This window comes from Peromyscus maniculatus, chromosome 9 (assembly GCF_049852395.1).
Source record: "Peromyscus maniculatus bairdii isolate BWxNUB_F1_BW_parent chromosome 9, HU_Pman_BW_mat_3.1, whole genome shotgun sequence".
Lineage (NCBI taxonomy): Eukaryota > Metazoa > Chordata > Mammalia > Rodentia > Cricetidae > Peromyscus > Peromyscus maniculatus.
This window is the reverse complement of record NC_134860.1, coordinates 93,169,918-93,187,520: the sequence shown is the minus strand read 5'-3', so window position 1 is coordinate 93,187,520 and position 17,603 is coordinate 93,169,918. Positions and strand designations below refer to the sequence as shown.

The 17,603-nt window shown below is 35.7% G+C and overlaps 1 pseudogene; it reads left to right on the top strand.

The window, feature by feature from the left end:
- The first annotated feature begins 4,765 nt into the window (after positions 1-4,765).
- The window catches only part of LOC121832439 (uncharacterized), a 44,447-nt pseudogene continuing 31,609 nt past the window's right edge, over positions 4,766-17,603 (top strand).

The window sequence follows — 17,603 nt, the reverse complement described above, 5'->3', positions numbered from 1 at the left end:
GAAATTGGATAGAGCTTTCAAACAGGCCTGTAAAATGAGGAATTAGAAATGGATGGCAATGTCTATAAAGAACAGACAAAGATTAGGCAAGCTGTCTTAATTATAAGTTATGAGAACAAAATCAAACTTCCTTAACCTACAAACTAAGAGTACCTGACTTGCATAATTTAAAATGTCAGTCAAGATTACATTCAGGACTTAAATGATGCAATCAAACATTGACTCTCTTGTGATTGTCTGGCTTGGAATTTTATTCTGTTGTTCTCCTTTCTTAATTAGCATACTTCTCATTTGCAAAAGATTTCCATTAAATCTTGTTACCATCAGCGCTGAGCTCCACCCCTGCAATGAATTGTTTCCCACTATATTTCTGAACAAAACTTCCAATTATTCTAACTGGAATCACTTGGATATTTGGCTAAATTCTACAAAAATATGTGATTGCAGTAATAGAATATAATGAGTGGCTTTAGCTTCCCTCAGCACTGATGCTTTTAGCTTAAATCACAGAAAAAGGTTGTCAGCAAGTGTTCTCATCCATTCATAAAGAAAAGGAAAGGCATTCCTAGGCCTTAAGCAACAGAAGTATAATAGGCAATCATGTAGGCATCTATCTGTAAGGTAGGCAAAATTCTTGAGAAAGTGTTTCAGAAGAAAGAGAATGTATTAAAAATATTTGGTATAATTGAAATGAAAAGTCATAATTTTATCTTCAACTACACACTCTTGCCAGGTTTATTAGAATTGACAGAAAGTTTTGGTTGAAATCTTGGATGGGAGGATGGATGATGGCATTTAATAAACTGGGCATGCTAGCTAGTTGGTAATGAGATTAGCTAGAAATTGTAGGTACTGAGAAAAAGTAGATGTGGCTTCAGTTTGGTTTGAATGCTATTTATGAGATGTATTACAAAAGTTTCTTAAAAATGGAAGGGAAAACTGAAAAGTTAAGAAAATGCTCACTCAGCTTGTGTGATATTTTTATAGAATTACACACATTTAAAATAGTGTACTTTCATGTTTTTGTCCAGCAAATTATATTGACGGTCAGCCTATTACAAATATACAGAGACTAATTCACAATAATTGATTCCAATCAAACTATCAAAAATCTTAATTTGTAAAATATATTATGCCGTACATTCAAGCTTTCTATTCAAAAATTCAGTTTCATAATTACTTCATTTGATTTGCAGAGATGATGTCAGTATTTATTATTATATGTGACAATTTGTCATAAAGAGATGAATGTTTGTGCCTGTATAGTTATTCACACTTTTGATAGAGATTAAAAATATAAACCAAGCAAGTAATACATCTATTTTCTTCTTGTGATGAACCAGACTGGGGACATTACAATTCATCATGTGCTTGTATTATTCAGTGAGGAGGTTGTATAAGAAAATATTATGATGTTTCAGGTTGACTGTGAGACCCTTTCAATAAATGAATATGCTTCTTTCTATTTCCATTTGAGAAGATGATGCAATACTAGACCCAAAAATTAAGTAGAGAATTGTTCCATCATTTTTTTACACTTCATTATTCATTTTTTAAAAATTGTTCTTAAAGAGCATTTGGACCTTAAGACTTATTTTTCAATAATTATGCAATTACAGCTTTCTAACATTTGTTGGTTATGGATCTATTCAACTTGAATATTTACCTATTTCCATGGAATCCTTAAAGACTTGATTCTTATCAAATTCAATATACTTAGCTGGGTTTTATTTTTTGTTAATTACATTTTTACAACATTTGTTAAACATAATTTTATGTATCAATGGGATGTTGTGTGATATTTGGGTACATATATTTTTGTGTGTGTGTCACCTTCATCAGATTTTTGTATTTCTATATTATTTTCTTTACTGAAGAATTTATAATCCTCCTAGATTTTTAAAGAGCTTATAATAAATTATTGATATGACCATTCTACTGTATATTAGTAAACCAAAGTATTAATTGGTATATAACTATAATTTGGTAACCATTGATCAATTGATCATATTCTATTCTCTTTCCATCTTTACTATTCTACACAGTCTCTGATAACCAACACTACACTCAAATTCTATGATATCAACTTTTTTAATATTCCAAGCATAAGAAAATTTTACAGTACTTATCTCTTTAAGGCTGATATATTTTGCATAACAGGGTGATCTCTATGTTGTTCCTGAGGCTCAAGGGTCTTAAGATTTCATTAATTTTTAGTTCTCTATAGCAGCCCAGTGTGTATGTGTATGTATATATACACATAAACACACATATATGCAAACATAGACTGTATTTCTTTTGTTTATGAGGTAATAATCACAGGTTGTTTTTATTTTATACCTACTGAAGATAGAGTTCTGTTTAATGTGATACTATGTATGTCTCTTTAATACAGTGGTTTCATTTTCTTTGTATATATTCCTAGGAGTAGGACTGCTTAATGATCCTGTACTCCCATTTCAGTGTTTTGAGGAAGCTCCATAATGTTTTTTTTTTTTAGCATAATAGCTACACAAACTCAGATTCACAATAAAAGGAAAGAGTTTCTTCTTCTGCACGGCTTCATAAAATATTGTTTTATATTTTTGAAAGTAGTCATTTCTATTGGATGAGATGATATTTCATTTTGGCATTATTTATGTAGTTAAATTCATGACAATAGACTTGATTTGACTATTCTCATCTTTTAATGGCTGGAGGATCTGTGGTATTTAACTTTTATGAATGTTCCCTTAATTTTTTGTTCAAGTGGCTAGTCTGGCTTTTTTTTTTTTTTTAGCAGTATACTCAATTCAAGCTATAAGTTACTTGACATTTTATGATTTTTAAACATAATATGTCATTCTTACTTTTATTCTTGGCATTGTATACATTAAGAGACTTTGATTCCAGATTAAATCTATCTTTCATGGTTATTCACTCTGCATTAGTATAGTCATGGTCCTGGTCTTCTTTTACTAACTGTGGTTCAGATGGCATTTTCACATCTAGAGCCTTTCCTGTGACATTATTTTTTTGTGTGCAGGAGATTTATCAGGTACCCACTGGTGATTCTCAAATAGAAGAGGGTGGAAGTATCCTCTTTGTAGTGACAGTGATCAGTACAAGCATGACTGGGTAGATGCTGAAGTTCAGATAACCATAAATGAGATGTTTTCTAAATTAAGCGATTCTTAAGATCTGTCCCTTATTCTGGTTCTGTCCATTGAGTTCAGGGTCACTTCAGAACAAATAGATCTCAGTAATGGTGGGAAAGATTTTTTTTCTTTTCTCTGAATAATTATTTATACTCCCATTCTTCCTCTACTGCTGTGGCCCGCACAGCTGGAGCACGAAATCTGGTGAGGGATGCTGAGGTTAAATAGCACTCTAAACACCCAGTTTCAGTTCGTCAGGAAAGCAGCTCTCTTTATCTGTACCAACATGGGTTTATATACACCTCTAACAGCAGGAGTCAAGGAATGGTTACTCTGTATCTGGAGGCAAGCCAGACACTGTTTTCCAAACAGGAAAAACCACAGGGAAATTGATCCCCGGCACCCTCCAGAACCCAACTGCACATTTTTCACACAAACAACTTAACTGGGACGGGACAAAAAAAAGGGGCATTTAAAATTAAGGCAGCAAACTTACTGCTGCCAACATGTCCTCCCTTTTTATTTTTAAAAGGAACACAACAGCCAGAACAGCCTGTGGAAGATCAGATAGCCCCTGTCTTAGGTCACCTGTTGTAATCCCCAAACTTACCTGTCATAGGGGGCTGCCCTTATGCCCCCTGCCTTAGGTCGCATGAGGACCACAGGAGTTGCCCGTCTCTGGGTACTATCTGTCCAACATTTGTAACCACACTTGTGCAGATTCAGAGGGTGACATGGCCAGAAGGGCTTGTTTGGTTACCTGTCGGTGTCGAGTGAACTGGCGTTGCCATCAGCATAGCAGAAATGACCCAATTCCCATACCGTCTGCACAGATTAATAAGAGGGAAACAGACCCTGCCCATCCAGTGATCCACCCAGCAGCTTTAGATATTAATGACTACCAGGTCTGCTCATTTACAGGAACAACTCTAGTTTCATTAATCCTTACAATAGCATGTGCTAACTGAATTGTATAGTTCAAAATGTTCAATTCCAAGGCCCTTGCAAATAAGCATTCAATTCTGCAACCTTGGCCGATGCATTAAAAGCTGCATGAGGGATTATACAAACTTCTGACATTCCATAAGCACATAACATATGTTGGTGTATCCACAACATATCTATTTGTTCTTGTAACAGTGCTGCTTGCTGATTAAGCATCAGAATTCCAAAGTGTAATTGTCCATTTAATGTTTGCTGAATGTCCAAGGCACCAGCCACCCTCTCAGGTAATATGTTGATAATGGCAACCTGTTGAACAGTCTGAGATAATGCAAGCCCAGCAGCTGTAGCAGCAACAGCAGACGCAGCCACAGCTGCAACAATTGCGGCAGTAATGCCAAAGTCTCTTCTTCTCCTCTTCAGTTGCAGCAGAAACTGATCAAAAGGACTCTCCAGAGGCATCACTGCAAATGCAGGTATTCTCACAATCATTGCATGGGACCAATTTGCGCTTCAGCAATTATTCAAGCTACAATTTAGAACTGAACAGTTTAGTAGTCCCTCCCCTCCCACATCACCATTCCAAACAACAAAAGGGAAAGGAGCACTTAGAGACCCACAGCACGGGACATGCTGGAACTACCTACAAAGTCTACCAAAGACGTATTACTCAGGACTAGGCAATCATGAAAGCTGCCTTTCAGATTCAAGGAGATATCATTGGTATTATTCTTGCCAGCTGTACTATTTTTCTCAAAACAAAGAGTATTTTTTTAACAGCAAAATAATATTTTCAAAATCTTCTTGGAGTTTTACAATGCTGGCAGCAGTACCAATTGTCCAATTAGAAGAAAATACAGCAGGAATAACAGGGCTATCAATACTCACAGGTAGTAGTAACATAGGTGGATTTCTTACTAAACTCCATAACAGCTCAGCCTCTCCCTGAGTCATCATCTTTTAAAGTTAAAGGAACATGCTCCCGGACCACCTGTCTAGCTTGATTCTGAGTTTCGATGAGATGACTGGATATGTTTCATGCCACCACCATCCTCCCCCTTTTTTTTTTGCCTATATCTGTCCTGATTCTTTTTCTTCCCCTATCCAATGAGGATTTCTTGGTGTGGGTGGAGACAATAGAGGAGCAGAAGGTGCTGACTGTGCTTTCACTTTTGCATGGGTGCAATTTCTGTTGTAGTTCCTCTAGCTCTTTTTCTAGCTGCTCTTTCTTCTCTACTAAATCTGAGACAGAGGCAAGATAATCGTCTTCTTCCTCATCCATTAAATCTTTCACAAATATCCTTACATGCTCTTTACAGGGGACCTCGACCTCTTCCTTTTCCCCTTTCAAAGATTCATTCATCTCTGCCTCCTGAGCGTGAGCAAGCTCGCACTCTGAAAGTCGCTCTTTTACTTTATCAGTCAGAAGAGCATCTTTCCCAAGTCTCCATAGAGAAAATGCAGCTGTAGGAAATTTATCTGAGCCCTTCTCTTGCAACATCTTTTGTAAATCTCTTTTTACTTGTTCCCAATCTGGCATATTCAGACCTTCTCCCATCAGGCTTCAGCTACGGTGTCCACAAATGTGAGTGTGGTGCTAGACTTAATTCCTGTTCCTTGCTTACTTAACTTAATTCCTGTTCCTCAGTGGCCAACTGAGCTTTTGCAATAGAATTACCCATGGTACATACCAATGTTTCAATCCTCCACCCCTCCATTTAGGGTGAGCCTCATTCGCTTACCCCTCTTTCCAGGTCTTGGTGGTGAACTCCACTTGCTGCGGTCCTTGCTGCGGCCTGCACAGCTGGAGCACGAAATCTGGTGAGGGACGCCGAGGTTAAACAGCACTTTAGACACCCAGTTTCAGTTCGTCAGGAAAGCAGCTCTCTTTATCCGTACCAACATGGGTTTATATACACCTCTAACAGCAGGCGTCAAGGAATGGTTACTCTGTATCTGGAGGCAAGCCAGACACTGTTTTCCAAACAGGAAAAACCACAGGGGAACTGATCCCGGGCACCCTCCAGAACCCAACTGCACATTTTTCACACAAACCACTTAACTGGGACAGGACAAAAAAGGGCATTTAAAATTAAGGCAGCAAACTTACTGTTGCCGACACTCTACAAATCTGTGCTGTGTGGAGGGTACAGCTTTTTAGAGTGCTTCCTGGTGATTTTCATTTTATTTGTGGAATGCTGTTTTATTATTTCTCAGTTTGGGAAGCTTTCTGATTTTTGATGGGGTGAAAAAAGCTTACTGCTTGGCTGTATCTTCCTTATGAAACAGTTTGTTTGGTTTATATTTTTCCAGTTCTCATTTAGCACATAGCATTTGCAGAATACATAGGTGTTTCACAATTATAATCAGAGGAAGCTGGCCTTCGGCATTTTGTGAACTACAAAGTCACTTGGGAATTGGTTCTCACTATTTAGCCCTGGCTAGCTTGGAGCTCACGATCTCGATCAGTTTTGCCACGCACTCACAGAAATCTTCATGCCTTTTAAATTAAAGACTTTTACCACGGCACCTTGTTCTTTCTTGAATTTTTGAGCTCAACATCCACAGCAGTACTGTCATCTATTTATTTATTGTTAAGCAAAAAATATACCTCAGGGAGCACAGATTTAATGTCTCTAGTGCTGAGCAAGTAGTGTAAATGAGTAAAGAGTATAGAAAGACTCCATGACATGAGAAGTTAAATGTCCTTGTTTAAGGGAGAGAAACCACATGCTGTAGAGATTCACCTGAAGTTTAAGGAAGAATGTTTCATTTGAATTGTGGCCCAATAATTATGGGGTAAATTTTCTGTTCTCCAAATAATTTGTGTACATTTTTGTCCATCCAAAATCTTGAAATCTGAATAACATTGTAAATTTTTTGAATCTTAATTACCTAATCTATCCATTTGAGAGATAAATATGATCCAGGTGGCAATGGTGCACAACTTTAATCCCAGCACTCAGGAGTCAGAGCCAGGTGGATTTCTGTAAGTTTGAGGCCAGCCTGATCTGTAGAACAAGATCGAGGAGAGGCACCAAAAGTACACAGAGAAACCTTGTCTTAAAAAGACAAAAAAGAAAGGAAGGAAGGAAGGAAAGAAGGAAGGGAGAGAGAGAGAGAGAGAGAGAGAGAGAGAGAGAGAGAGAGAGAGAGAAAGGAAGGAAGGAAGGAAGGAAGGAAGGAAGGAAGGAAGGAAGGAAGGAAGAAAGAAAGAAAGGTATATATGAATTGCAAGGTAAGTAAGAATATGTGCAATTACATGTAATTTTCTTCTTATTGTTTCTATTTGATGGTCATGTTAAAACACCATTAATATCCTTGCAAATAGTCTTCCTCACAACAGTATTATAAACATAATGGTATATACTATGAAGATATTAACACTGAGAAACTGTATATTATTAACTGTTTTAAGGTATGTATCCATCAAGTTTTACTCAGGTAATTTCAAAATAATTAAAAGGCTATAAAATATAAAATGTACTATGACTCCATTCTCAGATATTTTGTTCCTTTGAGGTTTTCATTCTGCTGCTCTGGATTCATGTGTCATCTAGTTCTAGAATGACAATTTTGTAGAGAGACGTGTGAAATGGAAAATGATTTAGTATAAGGATATTATTGCTGTTACCTTTATTCTTCTACGAAGTTTTGGTAAACATAGTAACTGAGATCTGAGTTTCTCAAATGTAGTATGAGGGAAGAATTGTAGATGAGAATGAACAAAAATGTGGCCTGTAAAAACAATAGATATAGCAAGGATCACAAGATGTTCCATAGTTAGTAGTTGCTCTGTAAAACTTCAACTGGACAAACAAATACTGTCAGGTGATCAAAAGATAAACACTCATTCTTTAGCACTTATGGAGAGAAGACTTTTTAGGAAAAAAGAAAGTCAGAAACAATGTTGCTTATACCAGGAGATGATTTGCCACAGCTGGAAATAGCTGCATAATATTTCTAACATTTTCAAAAAACTTAAATTCTTATACATTTCCTTTCTTTCTTTTTTTTCTAAATTATATTTCATTTTTTTCCTGGTTTCATTGTTCTTTTTGTGTGTTCATTTATTCTTATAAGAGAGAGAGAGAAAGGGAATGACACTAAATGTATGGGAAAGTAGGGAGGATCGGGGATGACTTCGCTAAGAGCAAAGGATGATCAGAATGCATTGTATGAAAAAAATTAAAAAATCTTCAAAAACATCCAAAGTTATACAGTTACAGAAGGACTTAACAGATGTATTCGATGTAGGGAGAAGAGTGAAAATACAGTTTTGTTTATTACCTGAATATGGACGATATTCTTAGTGTAAAGTTCTTCCCATTATTGTTGATGTCTTCAATCCTATAAGTGCTCAGATATCAATGACCATGCCTTCCTCTTACCTGAAAATAGGATGATATATGCAGAAACACTTGAAAGGTTTAGGAAAGTTTTGTTTTTTAATTATTATTTTAAAAAATCTTTCACACAATATATTTAGATCATCTTTTCCTCACCTCTGACTCCACGCATACTCTCCACACAGCTCTCCACTTCCAACTTCTTATTTCTTTCACTGTCTCTCTCAGAAAAAAAATCAAATAATCAGTTTTTAAAAATATATACAATTTGTATTTGCCTATAATAGGAATAAGTTACAAAAAGTAATAGATAAAACATCATTGAAACAAAAATGACAGCTAAACCCACAATTTTTATCTGTGCTTGTTTCAGTTTTAGTGGTTGCGTGTGTTAATAAAAATGTGAACATATGGTACACATACTATAATAACTGTCAAGTCCTACCATGAGTTGTATCTAATACAGAACCAGAAGTCTGTAAACCTCACCTAGCAGGTGTCAATTAGTGATTCTTGGGTTTTATTATCAATGTTCCACAAATCTTCTATTCCTTTTAGAGCATTCATGAATGAGATTAAGAATGCCGTAAAACAGATCCCAGAGAGCTCTTATGTGAAAACTCAGAATCAGGAAGTGAGAATACTCCTCAGACGCACCATCTACCGTAATCTTGATCTTTAATTTTGCAGCTTTCAGAAGTGCAAGAAATAACTACCCAGCTTAAAAAATTTTATTTTCTTATACCATTCTGAATGGGATAATATGCACATGCATGCCTGCACACACACAGACACACACAAAAAAACATACACACACACACACAACACACATACCAACACACACATACACACACATACAAACATACACACACACCAACACACACACACACACACACACACACACACACACACACACACACACACGAGGAGGGGAGTCAGAGAGACAGAAAGAGAAAAAAGAGACAGACATGAGAGAGACTTCTGTTTGCTTGAGAGAGAAGGACATTTATGAATATGACACAGCTAACTTCATATTGCGCATTGATTCCTGAGACTTAAAAGCCAAATTTTTCTGCTTTGGAGCAAAGTACTATAATATTGGTAGGCATTGGCAAGATAATTAAAGGAAATAATACTCAGTGCAAGTTAATTTCTAGCATTTGTTTCTAGGAATGTCTGAGTAAATGCTAAGTCTTTGAAATTCACTTAGTGTATTATTTTATAGTAAAAATTACAGTTTCTTTTGCTTGTTTCAATATCTAAATCCCTGTGCTTTACTCACAGAGATAGTGGTTTATAACTTTTAATGCAGGATGATGAATTACATTCCTCCCACTACATCATACCTTTAATATTTTCACTGGAAATGTAAAACTTGATCATAAATTCAACCTTAACATGAGTCATTTATTAGCTAACTTCCTCTACAATGAAAAGCCAAAGGTAGTACTTTGTAACTTTGATCTGTGAAAGTAAAATTGCTCCTCTCATACGATTTAAAGTGCTGGTAACTTTTGTGAAGTTTAAGATTTTTTTTTTCACAAGAGAAAGAAATAACTCTAAGTCAAATATTTGTAACTTACCATGTAAATGGACAAAATATTTAATTCAGAGAGCTAAGGTCAACTTCAAACAAGTAGCAAAAATCCTTTATACAACTTCTATACAAAATGACTTCTTAAGAAAAAAATCATGAGTTATGAAGTTTAGGCTAATCAGTTCATGTCAGTGAGAAATATGAGACAGATTTTGTTCAAAGGAAATAATTATATGGGGAAGTGTGTGGTAAGACACATTAAATATTTACCCTTCCTAGTTGACAAGAAGATTGCCTGCTGAGGATAGAGTTTCTGAGACAGCATTATAGATTGATGATTGCCTTAACTAAATACAGTAAAATATTGATGGAGAGAAATTATAAAGAAAAAAAGAGAATATATGTTATCAACACCATTGGTTTTTTATATATTTATACATCTCCAAACTTATTTAACTAGCTGTCAAATTTATATCAATGTCCTTGTGTAAATTAAGTGCAGCCTATACACATATATGAGTATATACACCTATATTATATTGCATGTTTTTGACATTTTTCTTTTTACATTTTCTTTGTAATACATTCTGTGATAATCAAAATTTTAAAGTCTCTAAGAATTCTTTTGAAATCACAAGTGGCTCTTTTCTAAAAGTTATCTTTTATTAATTATTTGAGAAATTTGTACATTGCATTTTGAAAACATTCCTTTCCCCAAATCATCCTAGACTTCCCTACTCTCCCAATTTCCTTTTCCTGACATTGCTTTAACCTACCCACTCCAATTTGTGCTGAAAAAAATTCTTTAGGATGGAGACACTGTCCCAGAGATTCTTATACCCAGTAGGGGTCACATAATTAAAGAAAACTCATTTTAATTAGCCCAGCAACCCTCAGTTCCCAATAACTCCTGAAATATGGTTGTGACTTTGTACCCAACTTCCCCTCTGTATGCTTGACACTTTTCTGATTAGATATTGTATAGGCCCATGTACATTGTTACAGTTACTGAAAGTACATATATGCAATTACCCTTTTATGTTCAGAAAACACTGTTTGAATATATCTACAATCTCTTGCTATTACAACTTTTTAGCCCCCCTCTTACAATGATTATTGAGTCGGGAGAATGGGTGTGATATACATATCTGAAATAGGGCTGATAATTCCATAATCTATTATTTTATAAGTTGACTAGTGTGTGTCACTCTGTTAATTGTCATCTACCTCAAGAATTTTCTATAATGAGGATTGAAAGAAGTACTAATCTGTTACTCAATACTATTTTCATTCAGCAACATAACAGCAGTAGTTGCTCTCCTTAAGCCCACTACATATTTAACCAAGGCTCTTGGCCTCTATAATCCTCCTAGGTATGGGTTGAATTTTGTAAACTCAGCCTTAAATCCAACCAGAGGAGAGGATGGAGATGGGAAGGGAGGAGGTGGGGGGGGGGATCAGGAGAAGGAGAGGTAGAGGGAACAGGTGTTGGTATGTAAAAAGGTAAGAAAAATTTTAAAACAAAAAAATATAAAAATAACAATGAGAGCAACACACATTTGCAGCCTACTGAAGGACATAAGTGATCCCAAAAATTATACTAGGGAACACCTACAGCTCATAAACACCTTCAGTAACACCCTTTACAATAGCCACAAATAACATAAAATATCTTTGGGTAAATCTTACTAAACAAGTAAAAGACCTTTATGACAAGAACTTTAAGTCTTTAAAGAAAAAAATTGAAGAGGATATCAGAAAATGGATACATCACCCATGTTCTTGGATAGGTAGGATAAGCATAATAAAAATGGCAACCTTACCAAAAACAGATTCAGTGCAATCTCCTGAGGCATAATCATCCCTGACTTCAAGCGCTGCTATAGAGCTATAGTAATAAAAACAGCTTTGTATTGGCATAAAAACAGACACATGGATATATGGGATTGAGTGGAAGATTCTGACATTAATCCACACACATATGAACATAGATCCATATCTATTGCCATGCACAAAACTCAAGTCCAAATGGCTCAAAGACCTCAACATAAAGCCAGTAACACTGAATCAGATAGAAGTGAAAGTAGGAAGTAGCCTTTAATGCATTGGGACAGGAGACCACTTCCTAAATATAACACCAGTGCCACAGACATTGAGAGCAACAATTAATAAATGGGACCTCCTGAAACTGAAAAGCTTCTATAAGGTAAAGAGCATGATAGAGAAGACAAAATGGCAACCTAATGTACTCAATGGGAACAGTTCTTCACCAACACCACATCTGAAAGAGGGCTGATCTCCAAAATATATAAAGAATTCAAGAAATTAGACATCAAAACACCAAATAATCCAATTAAAAATGGGATACAGATCTAAACAGAGAATTCTCGACAGAATCTCAAATGGCCAAAAGAAATTTAAGGAATTGCTCAGCATCCTTACTAATCAGGGAACTGCAAATCAAAATGACTCTGAGATACCATCTAACATGTGTCAGAATAGCTATGATCAAAACATTGATAACAGTTTATGTTGGAGAATATGTGGAGTAAGGGGTACACTCCTCCACTTCTAGTGGGAGTGCACTTTTGTTCAGCCAGCCTGGAAATGAGTATGACACTGTCTCAGAAAATTGGGAAACAACCCACCTCAAGACCCAGCTATAGGACTCTTGGGCCTATACCTAAAAGATGTTCAACTATACCACAAGAACACTTGCTCAACTTTATTCATAGTAGCATTATACATAATAGCCAGAACCTGGAAACAACCTGGATGCCCCTCAACTGAAGAATGGATAAAGAAAATGTGGTACATTTATACAATGGAGTATTACTCAGCTGTAAAAAATAATGACATCTTGAAATTTGCAGGCAAATGGATAGAACTAGAAAATATCATCCTGAGTGAGGTAACGCAGACCCAGAAGGACATAATATGTACTCACTAAAAGGTAGATATTAGGTAAAAAGCAAAGGATAACCAGGCTACAATCCACAACCCCAGAGAAGCTAAGTAAAGGGGAGAACCCTAATAGGAACAAATATGGATCAACCCAGAAAGGGGAAATAGTTAAGATCTCCTGTGTGAACTGGGGTGGGGGTGGGTAAGAAGGGAAGAAATGGAGGATGGGAACATGAGGGATAGATAGTGCTGAGTTGGGGTAGGCGAGGAGAGGGAAAACAGTGAAATAGATATTTTGACAGAGGAAGCCATTATGGGGTTATGGAGAAACCTGGTGCTAGGGTACCTGAACTAGCCTTCCCTTGTACAAACTGTTGTTATAGGGTAACTCTACTCTCTGTAACCCCAAATGTGGTAGGTGTTGGGTAGGTTGGCACATGGGACCCAAATGATTATTTTATACTTAATGTGACTAAATAAATTTTAGATCAGAATGTAATCCAAGGACATGGTAAAAATATAAAACAAATTAGCTAGACTAGGTATTGATTAATATGTTTTATAATAAAACAGATACCATAATTAGGGTGAAGTCAAAAAGAAAACAACTTATCATGTATTCTGTGTTGTCTCAATATATATACGTAGGAGGTAATCTTATAAGAATTAGCAAGGGTAATAAAATTAGAATATTTATTTCTAGCTGATTTTATTATGATAATATCTATTACTGAAAGCATTTAGCATTTCACTCAAAGTCTGCCATACTAGTTTAATCTTAATATGATGTTCGTGAGGATTAATAACTTTGACTCATTTTGCAAATTAAATAAAATATTTAATGTACTCAAAATATTTTATTAGAGTGAATAAATATAAGTTGATGAATGAATTTTCATTGATTTTTTGATATTTTAATTGCAATTTTATTAGTTACAAGTGACAATTTAGTACAATCAATTAAGGTTCATTTTAAATTCCAAATATAGTTGATACCTCCTTTCTTAAAATATACAAGAAAAAACTAAAAATGACTAACAAACTAAAAATATGACAATCATTAAGACAAAAATATACCCAAGAAAAGCAAAAATCACACAACAAAAATAACAGCATCCATTTTGTGCCTGTAAACAAGCCTTGAGCTTGGGACCTGTACTGAAGTGCATTTGATATGTCTCAAAACATTTAAAGCAAGCAACAGATCTTTTAATGGGATAGGATTTCTTTATTTACAAAGACCTTAGGTTCAACAATAATTACAACTTATTATATCTTATTATATCTACTTATGGGTTTAACTAACAAAGACATATAAGATTATTAGATGATGTTTATCCATTTCTGTGTAATTTTTATTACTTCCCTAATTCATTGATAAATAAACATCTATAAAAAGATCCACTGTCAGTAGAATATTTCATTATATCTCACAGGAATCAACACTTTCTTCTATATGTTATTTGAAAACACCCAAGTGTATTAGGAATACCAAGTATGATTATTATTTCCACATATGAAAAGCAATTACATTCAAATGTACTCAAATATATTTATTTTAAAAATAAGTCAAACATTATTTTGAAATACTAAAACTCTTTAAAATGTTATTGGTGTTTAAAAAAAGTAGAGCAATTTAGCCTAAGTAGAAGAGGATAATGAATCAAATTCATCATATTCTCTGTACATATTAATTTATAAGTATAGTTTTAAAATAGCTTATTAAATAAATGTTTACTGCATGTAGTTGAATTTCTTAATTGCAGAAGGTACTGGTTCCAATCTCGCCATATACAATTTGCATCTAACTTAGGAATAGCCCTTTGTATCTTCCATACTGAGAATAAAATAATTTCTAAGAATAATGCAAGCACTAGAGTGATGGCTTAGATGTTAAAAGCACTTGTTTTGCAATAGAGAGAACAACAGTTCAGATCATTCAAATACCCATAACTAGCTCTGAGAAATCAGATGTTCTCATTTGGTTTCCATACATGCATATGCACACAAGAGCATGCACACATACAGAGGAACACACACAGAAAAAAACTTTCAGAGAAATGAAAGAGTGGTAGAAATTCTGTAAGTTAAAACAAATTCGGATAGTGCTGTTCTTAATGTAAGCACAACTAACGTACACTAATATTAACAAAGTACAGGATGGCATGTGAGATGGCTCAAGAGTAGGGAGGTCTGTTGCCAAGCCCAAAGACCCAAGTTTGACTTGCAGAACTCTGTTGTGTAGAATTTTACTCAGTGATAGAATATCTCATCTTGGAGACAAGCTTGCTAAGACACAAGATATCATAAAGTGAAGCCAAAACTCTACAATGGAAAAAAGAAAGCATCTTCAACAAACAGAGCTGGCACAACTGGATATCAACGTACACAAGGCTGCAAACAGCTCCATATCTGTCACCGTGCACAAAACTTAAGTCCAAGTGGATCAAAGACCTCAGCATAAATCCAGGTACTCTGAACCTGATAGAAGAGAAAGTAGGAAGGAGTCTTGAACGCATTGGCATAGGAGATGACTTCCTAAATATAACACCAGTAGCACAGACACTGAGAGAAACAATCAATCAATGAGACCTCTTGAAACTGATAAGCTTTTGTAGAGCAAAGAATACGGTCAACAAGGCAAAGCAACAGCCTACAGAATGGGAAAAGATCTTCACCAACCCCACATCTGACAGAGGACTGATATCCAGAATATATAAAGAACTCAAGAAATTAGACATCAAAATGTCTAAAAGTCCAATTAAGAAATGGGCTATAGAGCTAAACAGAGAATTCTCAACAAAGGAAACTCAAATGGCTGAAAGACATCTAAGGAATTGCTCAACATCCCTAATCATCAAGGAAATACAAATCAAAACGACTCTGAGATATCCCCTTACACCTGTCAGAATGGCAAAGATCAAAAACACTGAAGATGGCTTATCCTGGAGAGGATGTGGTGCTAGGGGAACTCTCCTCCACTGCTGGTGGGAATGCAAGCTTGTACAACCACTTTGGAAATCAATATGGTACTTTCTTAGAAAATTGGGAATCAATCTCCCCCAAGACCCAGCTATACCACTCTTGGGCATATTCCCAAGGAATGCTCAATCATACCACAAGACCACTTGCTCAGCTATGTTCATATCACCATTGTTTGTAATAGCCAGAGCCTGGAAACAACCTAGATGCCCTTCAACTGAAGAATGGATAAATAAAATGTGATACATATACACAATGGAATACTACTTAGCAGAGAAAAACAGTGACATCATGAGATTTGCAGGCAAATTGATGGATCTAGGAAAAATCCTGAGTAATGTAACCCAGACTCAGAAAGACAAACATGTTATGTACTCACTCATAGGAGGATTCTGGATGTAAGACAAAAATGACTAGACTGCTACTCACAACTCAAGGGAGGCTACCTAAAAAACAGGACCCCAAGAAAGACACACAGATTGCCCAATGAAACATTCCATTTTGCAAGGGAGATAATTAAGCTAAGAAAATGAAGACTCAAGAGATTCAGGAAGTCCTTGAAACTAACTTGATTCTTCAGGCTTCTCCTATCCAAGATTATACACTCGAGGGCTTTTGAGGGACATCCTCAGGTGAGAGGAGCTACCTAGAGTTAAGTCTGAACAACTGAGGCTCCTGGAAGGGACACTCTGCAACCTGTCCAGCTGCCTGGAAATTGTGCAGTAAGCTCCAGGTTCCCAACTTTATGCGTCATCATCCATGCTGGTGTGGGCTTTTGCTGATGCACTTTTGAGGTATTTCTAAGTATTTGTAAGTAACCCTTCACCCAAATTCCTGTCGTTCTCGCCAGGAGAACTCATTGGTCTACCAATTTGGATTTTGATGGTATCCTTACATTGCTCTGTCATCAGTTCACTATCTGCAGTGAGCATGCTTTTTTGTATCTCTCCAGGAATAGTGTTCTAAAACAAATGCACGTCATGGAGGCAAATAATCAACTCCAGGAAATTGCCCTCTGACCTACACAAGTACAGAGTGACACATGGGACATACACACACCATCCCCAAGATACACGTACAAATAAAATAAAATATGATATGCAAAAGAAAGAAAGGTCTTTAACACCACACACAGAAAATATTACTACCGCTGGGGTGATAGCCCAACATTCAAATGTGTTGGCTGACAAGTCTGAAGACCTAGATTTAGTCCCTAGCACTCAAGGTTGCAAGGAAGCAACAGATTTTGGTAAGGTGTCCTCTGATCACCACATGTATGCAGTAGTACAGACTTACATACATATGCATACATATAAATAAATAAATAAAATTTTAAAAATATTAATTTTGAAGTAAAATACTAAAAATAAACATCAAATGTCCTGTTTCCAGCCCATTAAAAATGGAACCAAAAATAACTTTTAAGAGTCATATCTTTAAAGAGATGGAAAAGTTGTAATAAACTATAACAGGTCAAGTACACATGACAAGTAAATGTATATAATAAAAGAATACCTCATAGCTCCGTATTGTATGCATTTACTGTCTTCTTACTATATTTTGTAATTAAATGTCTATAATTAGAGCAAGAGTAGTCACTGAATATACTTGTTCATCTCTAATATATAAGCATGAGTCATTAGGCAAGTTGTGATTATTCTATTAATTGTCTTCTCCATAGTCTTTTCCAAATATTGGGCTATCATCTCATTAACTGGCTCATTACCTCAGAAACAATCCATTGATGACTAC